The sequence below is a fragment of the Cynara cardunculus genome, unplaced genomic scaffold, assembly GCF_001531365.2.
Source record: "Cynara cardunculus var. scolymus isolate 2C unplaced genomic scaffold, CcrdV1 Un_Scaffold_6206, whole genome shotgun sequence".
NCBI lineage: Eukaryota > Viridiplantae > Streptophyta > Magnoliopsida > Asterales > Asteraceae > Cynara > Cynara cardunculus.
Genome location: NW_020202824.1, coordinates 10,902 through 25,234, shown reverse-complemented (window position 1 = coordinate 25,234; position 14,333 = coordinate 10,902). Strand labels below are relative to the sequence as shown.

Genomic DNA, 14,333 nt, shown 5'->3' with positions numbered 1-14,333 from the left:
ATTATGCATATATCCCTATGCATAAAAATACACATACTCACATCTTAAATTTACGTAAACACGTATCCACATAAACAATTAATTCACATAATAAATACCTTGGATGATAACCTGGACCCAGTTATCACAAAAGACAAGGAAAACTATAATTAATTTTTATGTGAAATAGTAAATTCCATCCAAATTAGTGTCATAGTAAATAAAAAGTAAAACTCAAAAAATTACAAGTCTAAAGACTAAAGTCTAAGGGCTTATTTGTTAGTAGCTTAATAAGCTTAATGGGATTAACTCAACTATGCATGACTGTTTTGTAATGACTTAATGATATAGAAAGTGACTTATCTAGTAAGTTTCTAGAATTAGCTTTATATAGAAAGTCAAGTTTTTATTTCCAAACATGTTCCTTCCAAATAAAAAAAACGTTCTTTACATCTATGAAAAAACTCTCTCAAACAAAAACTTTTCCAACTTATACAAACAGATTAATCCATACAGACAACTTTATCCATAGAAGACTTAATAAAAAACCAACCAAACAACCCCTATATCTAATGCGGTAATGTCAAACCTCAAAGTAAATAAAAGTCAAAATAGCAATGATAAATTGTAAAATTAATAATTTATGTTACTGTGTAGTGCAAAGCCCAATAATTAAGGCAATATTTTGTTAATGATGGGTAGCATGCTCCAACTATGTTGATATAGTGATGTGCTCATATGCATTGCAAATTTCAGTTCTCAAATATTTCAATATGCAAGATGAAGACTCATTATCAAAATGACAAAAGCCCCTTAGGCTTAGCCTAGTAGGTCAATAACCAACACGACCACACACGACAACTTTATAATAGTCAGTTAGAAATTTTTTTTTTGCAAAAAGATTTAAAGATTCATAAATCATAATATGACTCATATAGCAACTCCATAAGTTCAATCAACAATAGAAATCAGTCACTCGAGATTTTCATCTTTAATTTCTTGAATCTAGTTTCATGATCGTTAATCGACTGAAAACAGAACTCCATGCCTTGAAAATTGAAACAGTCGAACTTTAAAGAACAATAGAAATCAAATTGAGTTGTTGGAATGATGACGTTAACCGGTTCATAATGTGCATTCATTATTCATCATTACCAGACCTTGAACCTGTTTTTACAGTTAAAACTCAGTTGTCCAATTCCCAAATTATTAAACTCAACACTAGGAATAGATGACAACTTGATGCCCCTTTAGTCTTTGATGCCCTTTGCGGCTGCACGGACTGCACGTGACCAAGGTCGGCCCTGTGAAAATGATATATTTGTAAATAAAAGGGAAGTTAAGGTTATTTAAGTAAGGTTTAATTAGAATGGAGGGTAAAATTGGAAAAGAAAATCACTATTTTTTTATAAAAAAATTCATATCTCTCTCTCTCTCTCTCTAAACGTAACTCTCTTCCATTATTTCTCACTTTCCCATTTTTTTTCTCTCTCTCTCCATGGAATTGTTTCTTTCTTTCTTTTTTTTGACAAAGGATGTGTTACTTTCTCTTCTCCTTGGATGATTTTCTTCTTCTTCTTAGTGGTTGTCATTTATTCCTCTTCTCCATGGCTTTTCTCTCTCTCTCTCTCTCAAATGGAGATGAACCCTAGATTTCTTGAGCATAGAAGGCTCAAATAAAGAAGAAGATGCAAGAGCAATGGCGTTAGTTGGGATGAAGGTTGAAGAAGAAGCAGATGTTAAAGTTTCATGGTGAAGGGGCCGCTAAATGAGATGTTTACAACTGTATGCACATGTGCATGTATGATGTAACACATGTTCATTGTTTTCATTTTATGTGATGCTGAAATTTGATTCAATTGTTCATCTTTGCAAATCTGTATTTTTTGGGGTTTAAGCACACGTACATACAAAGAGGAATTCAAATCTTCATCTTTTTAATATGTTTTTTGTTTTGTTTTTTGCACACGTGAATACATGAGAGGAATTCAAGCATTCATCACTATCTCTCTCTACTCTGATTTTTTGGGTTTTATGCAAACGTTAATATGGTGTCTCATTCACATGCTCATGCTACCCTAGAAGAGTACATTGAATATTTGTTTCAATCACATGTGCATTCATCCCAGAAGTTTGAAGAACATTGAATATTATTATTCATTCGCATGTGCATACTACCCAAAAAATGAAGGATAGTGAATACTACGACTCATTCAGACATGAATACAACCTAGAAAATGAATGAGGGTAAATACAACGACTAATTCACATGTGCATACAACCCAAAAATTTAAAGACGATGAATACAAAGAGTCATTCACCGGTGCATGCAGCCCAAAAATTAGAAGATGATGAAGGCGATGATTCATTACATGTGCATGCAACACAAAAATTGAATGATATAATCAGTTATGGAATTATTTTTCTATAAATTGTGAAATATTTTTTTGTAGATTTTTGAAGATGATAAATGAAGTTTCCATAAATTGTGGTAATTTTCCTTTATTTAAGGGATTTTTAGTAAATGGAAATGATTATCCATTAGCGAAATATACCATTTTGCCCTTTTCTATTTAATAAAATGTTAAAATTGCTATTTTTTTAATAGCCGTTGAATTAAAACTAATTGATGGTTATTAAAGTGTTGCTTAATTTTTCATTTTTTTTACAGTTTTTTCCAGAACCTGACCCTATATGTAACATCTCATTTTAAAAGGTTAGATAAAATATTTAGATGTTTGAAAGTTTGGGGTAGAGTTTTACAATGAAAACCAATGGGTTATAATGTTCTTCCCTTAATCTAGTAATAATATAAAAGAAAAGAAAAAGAAAATAATGGAATTGAAGAGAGGAAGCAGGAGAAGGGAGAAGATGGGGATGAAAGTCATCTAAGACTTCAACCTTGCTTTTTTTCATCTAACCGACAAATAAAGGTAAGTTTTTTATGTTTTAGTTTGATTTCTTGATATATTTAATGTTTAGGTTAGTATTGGATTCTTAGAGCTCAAAATAGAGTTTTAGTCAATAAGGTGGTTTGTATTTTTTTTATCAATGTACTAAGGGTAAGTTGCTTCCCATTTCTGCTTCTTCTGTTGCTCAAAATTGCACTTCTAGCCAATTGTGGCATAGTCGTCTTGGTCATCCGTCTGATCAAGTCTTGGTTGTTTTAAAGGATCAATTAAAGATTGGAAGTGATAGTACACATATATGTGAAATTTGTCATATGACCAAACAAACCAAGCAAAAGTTTTCTTTAAGTGATCATAAGACAAAGTCTCTTGGTGAACTTGTTCCTTTAGATGTTTGGGGTCCTTACCGGGTGACTAGTAAGGAAGGATTTAAGTATTTTCTGACTATAATGGATGATTATACTCATGATATTTGGGTTTATTTGTTAAAAGGTAAGCATGAAGTTACTGATAATATTGTTGTTATGTTATAATTTGTTAGGAACCCAATTTGACATACAGGTTAAGGTGTTTAGAAGTGATAATGGAACTGAGTTTACTAATTTCTCATTAGGTGAGTTTTTTAAAACTAAAGTGGTTCATCAGACGTCTTGTGTTCATATTCCCCAACAAAATGGGGTTGTGGAACGCAAACATCGTCATTTCTTAAATGTGGCTAGAGCCCTTATGTTTCAGGGATGTATTCCTTTGAATATATGGAATGAATGTATATTAACTGTCACTTACCTCATAAATAGAACACCATCCTCCATTTTTGGAGGGAAGTGTCCTTATGAACTTGTATATGGATTCCAACCTGTTTTAACTCATCTGAGGAATTTTGGTTGTTTTTGTTTTGCCACCAAAATCAATGTTTCTGCTAAATTTTCTTCAAGAGTCAAGAAATGTTTGCTTTTAGGGTATGCTAATTCTCAAAAAGATTACAAGTTGTTTAGTCTTTATACAAATAAGATAATTGTTTCTCGAGATGTCAAAATTTTGAAACTATATTTCCTTTTAAAATGAGTTCAATTAAGTTGGATAGTCATATTAACAGTGAAGTAAATAGTCTAAATTTATTTTATTCATCCCTTGGCTCATCTACTAATCTCTCTGGTTTACCTTCCAATGATAAGGTTAGAGATCAACCTCCTCTAGAGGAAAGTAACCAACCTTTATCTCTTGGTAGTAGCCCATATAGAGCTGCCAGTAGGCAGCACCTAGGTAGCATAAATGTCCTCAATGGTAATCCTGGAGGAGTTGCTAGTGTGTAACCACTGAGTAGCTCAGAGTTAGCTGCCAAAGATTATATAGGGTATGGTGTGCAATCTTTGGATGCTCACCAATGTCTCAATCATGCTGAAAATTTAGATCTCCAACCTAAGGGTGTTTCTTCTAATTCCAAGAGTCATAATCTTGTCATTAGAAGAATGAATAGAGCTTCCAATTTTCCTAAATTATTTGATGATTTTGTAATAGAAGGCAAATTTAAATATGGAATAGAAAGAGTAGTAAACTACTCTTACTTGGATTCTGAATTTTTTTTTGCTTTATGACAAATTTAAACAAGTCTGTTGAGCCAAAGATTTTTTCAGAGGCATGTAATGATAAAAATTAGATTTATGCTATGAATGATGAAATGGAATTTCTGTATAGGAATGGTACTTGAATTATTATTGACTTATCCCTGGTAGGAAGCCCATTGGTTGTAAATGGATTTATAAAATTAAATATAAATCCTATGGAGAGATATAAAGATATAAAGCTAGATTAGTAGCTAAAGGATATAGGCAAAGAAATGGTCTTGATTATGAAGAAACCTTTTGTCCTATTGTAAAAATGGTCACTATTAGAAGCATTGTTGCTCTTGTTGTTCAAAATAATTGGTCAGTGTTTCAACTTGATGTTAATAATGCTTTCTTATATGGTGAACTATCTGAAGAAGTCTATATGGAATTACCTGAAGGTTATTTCAATTCTGATGACAAAATAGTGTGTAAGTTGGTAAAGTCTCTTTATGGTCTAAAGCAAGCACCTTGTCAATGGTATGCTAAAGTGTCTTCTTGTCTCATTGCTAATGGTTTTGTTCAAAGTACAAGCGATTACTCTCTTTTTACCAAGTATAGTAACTCTGAATTTGTTATACTTTTAGTATATGTTGATGATATTGTTATAACTGAAAATAATCTGATGGGAAATAAATCAAGTTAAAGCTTATTTGAAAAATAACTTTTTAATTAAGGATCTTGGCAAGTTAAAGTTTTTCTTGGGAATTGAAGTTCTTAATTTTGATGGTGGTATAAGTATGTCTCAAAGAAAGTATTGTTAGAGTTACTAAATGACTTTGGATATCTAGGATGTAAACCAATTAACACACCAATAGACATGAATCTTACTATTACAGATTCTGTGAATTCTATTTCTAATGATCCCTCTCTACATGACTATACCAGACTACCAGTTAACAAAAGTTGATTGGAAGGTTAATTTACCTTCTTACAACTCGTCTTGACATTGCCTTCGTTGTTCACTGCGTAAGTCAGTTTATGCACTCACCTCGACAATCTCATCTTAAATTGACTTTAAGAGCTCTTAGGTATTTGAAGTCTTCACCAGGAAAGGGTGTTAGTTTTACCCGGTCAGAATCTTTCCATTTATCTGCTTATGTTGATGCTGACTGGGGTAAATATCTTTCTTCAAGAAGATATGTTATCGGTTATTGTTTATTTCTTGGAAACTATGATTTCTTGGAAAAGCAAGAAACAAAATATTGTTTATCGTTATTTTGTTGAGTCTGAACACAAAGGTATGATTTCTATTACTTGTAAAATAACCTATGTTCTTAAGGTTTTATTTGATTTGAGAATCAAAGATTTACTTCATGTAAATATGTATTGCAATAATAAATTTGCAATAGAAATAGCTTATAATCCTGTTTTTCATGAACGCACTAAACATATTGAAATTGATATTCATCAAGTTCGAGAAAAGGTTAGTGCTGGGGTATTAAAAATTGTTAAAATTCTCTCTCCATAACAGCTTATTGATATTTTCATCAAGTCTTTTGGTGTAAATTAACATAATTACATATGCTCAAATTAATAATGATTGACTTGTTTAAATTAATGCCAAGATTGAGGAGGGATGTTAAATATAGCTTATTTTAGTTCAATCTTGTCATTTATAAGTTTTAGTTTTATTTTGTAAGGAATTATGTTGTAAAAGGGTGATTATGTAATAGTAGTAGTATGTGTAGTTTTTATTTTAATTAATATAATAATAGTAGTAGAGAGTGGTGTTTGGTGAGTTTAGGTTTACATTGTCTGCAATTTAAAAATGAATCGGATAGGAACTTTGTTTATTAAAAAAAGACGCACGACTTAGAAAAATGAAAAGTCTGCAACAACTTGGTTTATTTCTAAGAAGGAAACTGATTACTTCCTGAAAATAAGACCTTTAAAATTTACATAATTTATTACTTGTAATTACAAGTAGACAAAAATACGACATTGGTCTGTTTTTTGTTTTAGAGATTGCTGATTTTGTGATTATAGTTTCTATCTTAATTAGAGCTTAACTTCCTTCATGTTATATATGTTTTCATTAATTTATATTCAAAAGGAATAATAATAATAATAATAATAATAATAATAAATATTTATTTATTTAGTTTTTCTTTAATGGATCCAGTTAGAACAAGACCATATAAAAGATGTTAACGTGTGTCACACACAAATTGAATTGTTTATTAAAAAGATGCACGACTTAGAAAAATGAAAAGTCCGCAACAAATTAATTTCTAACAAGGAAAAGGACCACATCCACATCCACATCCACATCCTTTTATATTATATTATATATCCTTTTATAAGGAGGACAAAGACTTTGTAGTCAACGAATTGAATACTTTTATAAGGAGGAAAAAGACTATTAATTATTTTGTTTATATATATATATATTACTCTCAAATTATGGAGTTGAGAGACATTGCAAGCAAGCTAATTAAGGTACCATCATCATCCTACTACTTCTTCTTCTGCTGGCTGCTGCTGTGTATACTATTCCTATTCCTATTCCTATTCCTATTACATCTTCCAACTGCATGCTACCTGCTTTCTTTCTTTCTTTCTTTCTCTCTCTCTCTCTCTCTCTCTCTCTCTGTGTGTGTTCATTTGTGAAGGTACTGCTTTAATTATTACATTACATAATCATCTGTCTTCCTCTGAAACTCATACCTATCTTTATGATTATATATATATATATATATATATGTGTGTGTGTGTGTATGTGAGGTGTTATGTTATAAAATTTGAGTTATATATATTGCATTCATGGTTGTGCATGATTTGATTCAAAATGAAATCCCAAGTTGTGATGTATTTTCTGAAAGAAATTTATTGATGTTTACAACAGATCTACGTACAAGTTACAAGATCTTTATAGCCTAAGCTTCTATATATTTCTATTACCTCCTTTTTCTTAATTAGTTGTTGCTTACACACTTACCAAACCTCTTGCTCTTGCTGTTTTGCTTTCTCAATTCCAATTCCCTCCCTACAACCAAAATCAAAACCCAACCCCCAAAACGATTTACAATAAACTAAATAAATCAATTAGAGTTTAGAGACCACATCCATATATGAACCCAAGCTTGCTTTAGCTAGAACAACTTGTCATATATATATATATATATATATTATATACTATATGTAGATAGAGAGAAAGAGAGGGGGTAATAAGAGAGCATAGCAGAAGAAAGGTTATATATATATATAGAGAGAGAGAGAGAGTTTGATTCAAATACTAACCAATTTTTTGTATTAACTATGTTAACCAAGCTCAACCAATCATATTTCATCTTTTCTTTTGGTTCAAATGTAACTCATATATTAAATACAAGAGTATTTAAATATTTGTCATTTTATGTAACTCCCAAATAATTAATTGGGAGTTACAAATTGAAAATATCACAATTGATCATGATGCAATATTGACATTAGGGTTTCAAACGTGTTTATGTTCTATAATTCACATTTATTTTAATCGACAGTACTTACATTTGACATATGAACACATCAGAAATCACACAGTCTTATATACCGTGATTCATAAGTGTTCATGTATATTCAAATCACTAGATGTTCATATGAATACACACACACACATAGAACATGTGAAAACATGTGAACACGTATGAAAACATACAGCCCTAGATGCCTTGGTTCATAGGTGTTCATGTACATACAGCAGAGTTGTCTCATGAATATACATAAGATGTTTATATGTTTCACATGTTGTTAATGTGTCTAATCTTTTTTGTTTGATGTGGTTTGAAGATATACACAAGTTGTTCATACGGTTCACATGTTCACATGTCTAATCTTTTTTGTTTGATGTGGTTTGAAGATATACACAAGTTGTTCATATGTCTGATAACTCGTGTATCAAAGATGAATTACTTTTTACCTAAATATCTTTTGATATTTTGTTCACATATGTTAATTGAAAATATTAATTTAATAATTAAATTTTAAATATCATTAAATCACAACCGTTTATTATTCAAATTAACGGTCAAGATCGGTTAACAAAATTAACACGATAATCTTGGTTAGCATTTGAACCATCAAATACTTATTGTAAATTGTAGTATGTTAAAAACAAGTACAAGACAATAATGAAAAAGACAACAACATTCACATTTTTGGTAATTGAAAGGAATTCTTATGTTATAAGATTGGTAACATTTTCTATTCCCATTTAACTTTTTTGTTTTTCATAATTAACAATGCTTGTATAAGAATGGAATCGTTATTAATTAGTTCACAAGTTTCTTAACTTTCAAGTTAATTACTAGTCAAACACTCATTAAATATACAATTTTTTTAACACAAGGATCATACATAGAAACTTAAAACAAAGAGTTTATGCAACAACTCCAAAACTAACGACCCTCATCAAGTGTTGTGAAGTTTCATAACACATCCTGATCATCACTAACATGCACTTTCCAAGCCAATCAACCAGCCACGACATCGACCCAATTACAAAACAACCAACCCACAGCTTCCAATCCAATTTTGTACCATCGTCAAACCACTCTTCAAACCTGACAAAACCCACCTGTAAAACTATAAATATACTTCCACCAATCCAAAACTCTACATGCCCACTGATGCCTCTGAAAATGTTCTTGTTTTCTAGCTCTCTTGTGTTCAATAGGTTGAACAACTGACATAGGATGAAGCTGTTTGAAACCACTGCTCCAAGTCCTATGGCTTGAAGAACAACACAAGAAATAGCTTGATATAAAACCTGGGCCGATATGTTTCTCATCATCTTTGATGTTATAAGTGATCTTTTATAGCTACGTGGAATCAAGGTCACCGGTTTATCGATTGATGTCTTTGTTAGAGATACATAACCACCAATAAATGTCACGACCACGTTCACCCATACCAAATCTAACGTTGTTAAAGGAGCATCTCCTAAAGTTATGGCCCCCAACAAGTTTATCAAAGTGCTGCTAATGGACATTGTTAGAAAATGCTGGAGAAACCTTTGAATATTCTCGTAGATGCATTTTCCTGCATGGACCATGCGGATCAAGTCGCCAAAACTCCCATCCCATATTATGATATCACAACTTTCTCTTGCCTGCATAGAGCTCCATGTCCCCATGGCTATTCCTACGTTTGCTTCCTTTAGTGTTGGGGATTCATCCGTTCTTTGTCCGAGAAATGCCACCACTTCACCTTTTTTCCTCAAAGTCTCTACAAGGAGTAATTTATCAAAAGGGAGTGCCTCTCCCATAACACGAATCTTATCTACTATTTCAATTCTCTCCTTGTTAGTTAATTTTCTGAAAGCTTCACCTGTAATCACCAAAGATTCTGAATCACCATAGGTGATAACTCCACATTGGAGGGCAATGTCTTGCAGAATTGATACCTTTTTGCTAGAGACCATTATGGTTTTGATTCCATCTTTTCTGCATTTATTGACTTCTGCTTTTGTAACTTCCTTACTCCTGCTTTTTAGGCCTAATAGTGCTACCAAAACCAAGTCATCTGCATCTAGTGTTTGGGTATTTGTACGTTTGCATGCAAATGCAATTGTTCTCAACTGTTTATGCTGCATCTCCTGATCAGCTTGGTTAAAGAATCGTGTCACTTGGTCATCCATGAGAACTTTGCACCCTTTACTGTCATAGTAATGTGTGCACTTCTTCAAAATTTCCTTCACTGGCCCATGCATATGCAACAACGTCTCCTCACTTTCGCCCGTTGCCCTCATCAAAACACCACAAGGTTCTTCAAATGGATTCTTTTCTCTTTTCTTCAAAATTTTCCATCTTTGTGTCGTTTTTTCCTTTTTGAATCCCAACTTATCTTTTGCCCAATGGACAACTGCTTTCTCTATTGATATACCTATCCCATCACATAACATTTCAACAACATCAGAAGCTAACATAGTGCATCCATTGATAACTCCTACTCCAATAAAAAGCTTGTCAACCTCCATCTCATCCTCAGTGAAATCACAAATCGTGCCCATGCAAATTGTTGTAATCAATGCCATATCGACAGCAACTAGTGAATCTTGTTTAGTTGCTTTACCGCATAGCGCATCATCATCATTGCAGTAAAGAATTGCAAATGAAATAACAAAAGGTAACCCCTGTGTTACTCCAACCAGTGACACACCAAGTACCTTTATTAGAGCTCTTGTCATGTTCTTAGATCCTCTAATGATACTTTCGAAACTATTTGCAAAAGCTCTCATTGCAGTTGGTTCCTCCCCTGATTCTTGTCCATAACCATTATTGTCATGCCTTTTTCCAAACATATAGCGTAAAAACAAGACTATAAGGATTAGAATGCAAATGATGAGTCCTGTAATGTGTATGCAGATGTTCAACTTGTCGAGTTGGGCTTCAAAATTAAACTTCACATATGAACTTGTGTTGTTGCTCATAATCTCACGCCATCCTGATTTTGCATCGATAGATGTCACAACCATCCGACCATCCCCATCAATTATTCTGTCACCATATGACAAAAATGGGTTGTGCTCATCAATCATACAAGATTCAGACCCATAAGCCAGTTCTAGGGATTGACCAGCTATAAACAAACCATCTGCAGGCACTTGACAACCCCTTTTCAGCAACACAACATCACCACGAACAAGCTTAGATTTGCTTATATGTTTAACCTCGCCTCCTCTTATTACATCAATTTCCCCTAGTCTTCTCTCTGCAGAGTGTTGCTTCTCTAACTTCTTCCCAGTCCTTCGTTCTTGCTGAAACTTGCAGATAGAAGTGAAAAGAACCATAGTAACAATTGAGATTAGTAAAACTACCCCATCATGCCAACCATTCTTTATATCTTTATCAATGATTCCAAATCCAATTGCTAGGGTTGCAACCAGGAAAAGGAGGAGAGTGGTTCTATTGATGAGTGCCTCCAAGACCAGATAAGAAAATTTGCTTGCAGAAGCCCGAATACGTGAGGATGCACTTTTTTTGCTATGGTGAATAGCTCCATTTTTAGATATTCCTGTGTCTAAATCTGTATGTAGTGCTTCTGCAACTGCACTTAAACCTCCGTATGCTTGAAGGGTCCGCAATTTCTGCTCCCCTACAATCCTTAAGATGTTTTCTTTCTGATTGGTTTGCAGTTGATTGACAATCGTCCCCTTTGTGGTTGTTTGGCCAATAGTTATGTGGTGCTCAGATAAGACTGTCAAATTATCACCGGCTTCAGCAACCTTTGGTTTTTGGTAAAGGTTAAACAGATATATACATTAATCTTCTGTTTTCATGAATGATGTATTAATGACTATTAAAGCACTCGTAATCCTACATAGATATATAATTAACAATATCATGAACAAACTGATCTTTGAGCTTTGGTAAAATGAAGTAGGCTAGATAGATATCTTACTCTCTCGGTTACTTCAGAGCTACTATGATGATCATAATCATTAGTTGTTGATGATGTTGCACGTTCTTTGAACATTAGTCTTGAATATAGGATGCGGACAAGTGTTGTCATCAACTGTCTTGAACACAAAGTGTTATCTGTTGGGATAATCAACGAGGCAGTTTGAGATGCATCCATGACATCAACAGCAACTGCTTCCATGCTTTCATATCTGACCTGGTTGTTATGAAATCGAATGCATATGTTAACACATGGATATCTACATGTAACAGATAAAAGTTGATAGAAATATGCATCTTTGCGGTTGATGTGTATTGGAAGAAAAGGAAGATTCAATGCAAGGAGAAGATGAATAGTAACATATATTTTATTATTGTATAGAACTTTGTACATACATTAAATATTTACAAGACATGGGGGTACAATATTTATACACAAAGCATGAACCGTTTTTTCCTATTGGAACAAGTGTGACCCTTTAACAAACGGTTATGCCACTAATTAACTACTAAACCATAAACCGTCAATCTACTTACTTCGAATACTTTCCCTTAAGTTAGACACAACCCATTCCCACTTTTTCTTTTAGAAGATTAAATGTTCCTACTTGAAGAGGTTTAGTAAAGATGTCTGCCATTTGCTCATTGGTGTTGCAGTATTCAATATCAACTTGATGATCTTCAACTAGTTCCTGTATAAAGTGATATTTAATCTTGATATGCTTACTCTTTCCATGATAAACGGGATTATTTGAGAGAGTGATGATTGACTTGTTGTCACAGAAAATTGCAGTTGCTTCCCCTTGAGGATGATTTAACTCCTTTAGAACAGCCCTTAACCATAAAGCTTGACATATAGTTCATATGAATTACACGGGTTCATTTATGAACATATAGTTCATATGTGAATTACACTGCTTCACATATGAACCCGTTTGCCACCTATTTGTAAAAGTTACGAAACTATCACCTCTATTTTTTGCATAACCGCAAATTTTGACGAGTTAAAATCGCAATTCTTGACCAGTCAAATATGATCTTGACCGTATGAAAAGTTAGAATAACTTATTTACTTTTCAAATATTTAACACTTCTCAAAATAACTTATGACTAGCTATATATAAACACATAATCGTTTATGAACCCAATAAATCATATAAACTTACACGAGCTTTTAGGTGTTGTTTCATTCTGAAAATACATTATTTATATATTATTGTTTCATATGTGAAAAGTTGAGTTACTTGTGTGTGAAAAAAACAGTACCGCAGATAAGAACGTGTTGGTTATTTTCATTGTTTGTCAATTTCTATTATACAGGAATTTCAAAAACAGCAAGAACAATTACAATAAAAATAAAGAATACTAAGAACGCAAGAACATATTATCATAAACTACAAATTTATGCAAAAACAAATTTGAGAAGAAAACCTTAAAACCCTAAACCAAGCACGGATCATACCCTAAAATCAAGACGTTAATTACAAGCCTAAATCTTGTGGCCTAATAGAAGCATACAAAGCAAAACCATATGAAGATGCATACAAAACATAAGCAGATCTTAGAAATGGGGCATCATTATATCTTCGGAAACCTAAACGACCCCCATATCACACACCCTCTGCTATCCTCATCAAATTTCGAATTCACCATCTCTCTCACCTTGCAAATCCCGATATCATGACCTCTTTTACCTCTCCCCTTACTTCTCCCTGTATGGTCTGAATCAAGCTTGTCTCCTCTTCCTACGCCACCACTGCCAACTGCAATTCCTCACACCCTAGCTCCATCATCCATGACAACTCCACAACCAAATTAGCAAAAGTAGTGATGGGAGAGAGAAAAAAAACGAGATAGTGGGGGTTTAGGGTTTTTTCTTTTCTTCCTAAAATGGCATTCTGCATACGTACGTACTTAAGGGGAGGGAATAGACAGAGTTAGGGGGATGGGCTCGAACCAACGCAAAACCCGTAACACAAGGTTTTTCTGTAATTTAACAAAATCAAGTGACCAAAATCAAAAACAAATCATTATACCACATATATAGTTGGAAACCGCAATTTACTCATCTATCTTTATGCCAAATATTTAACAAAGAATGTGAATTAAATAAATAAAACCATGTTTTTATGTTTCATTAACATTTATTAGTAACATTTATTAATATGGATCTCATTTTAAAGGTCATGATGAGAGTTTTGTGATGATATATATATATATATAGGGGCAGGTTCAAATGCAAACCATCTAATTCTAAAAAACCGTGTAAACCAATTTCGACCAATAAAAAAATTCCATTTTTTTAATTAAATTTAATTGATAAGGGTATTTATGTCATTTTACACAATTTTTTGATAATTAAGGAAGTTATTAATACATTTTATTTAAGGCAATTTAATAAAAGAAAGTATGAAAATGGTAACGTTTCAAACTTTTATTATATTATATTATTAAAATCT

The 14,333-nt window shown here is 32.7% G+C and overlaps 1 long non-coding RNA gene across 1 annotated transcript; it reads left to right on the top strand.

The window, feature by feature from the left end:
* Positions 1–6,888: 6,888 nt before the first annotated feature.
* LOC112504621 lies at positions 6,889–12,562 on the top strand. The gene is made up of 2 exons (XR_003068233.1): positions 6,889–6,934; positions 11,966–12,562. It is a non-coding gene; the product is annotated as an uncharacterized LOC112504621 (long non-coding RNA).
* The last annotated feature ends 1,771 nt before the right edge of the window (positions 12,563–14,333 follow it).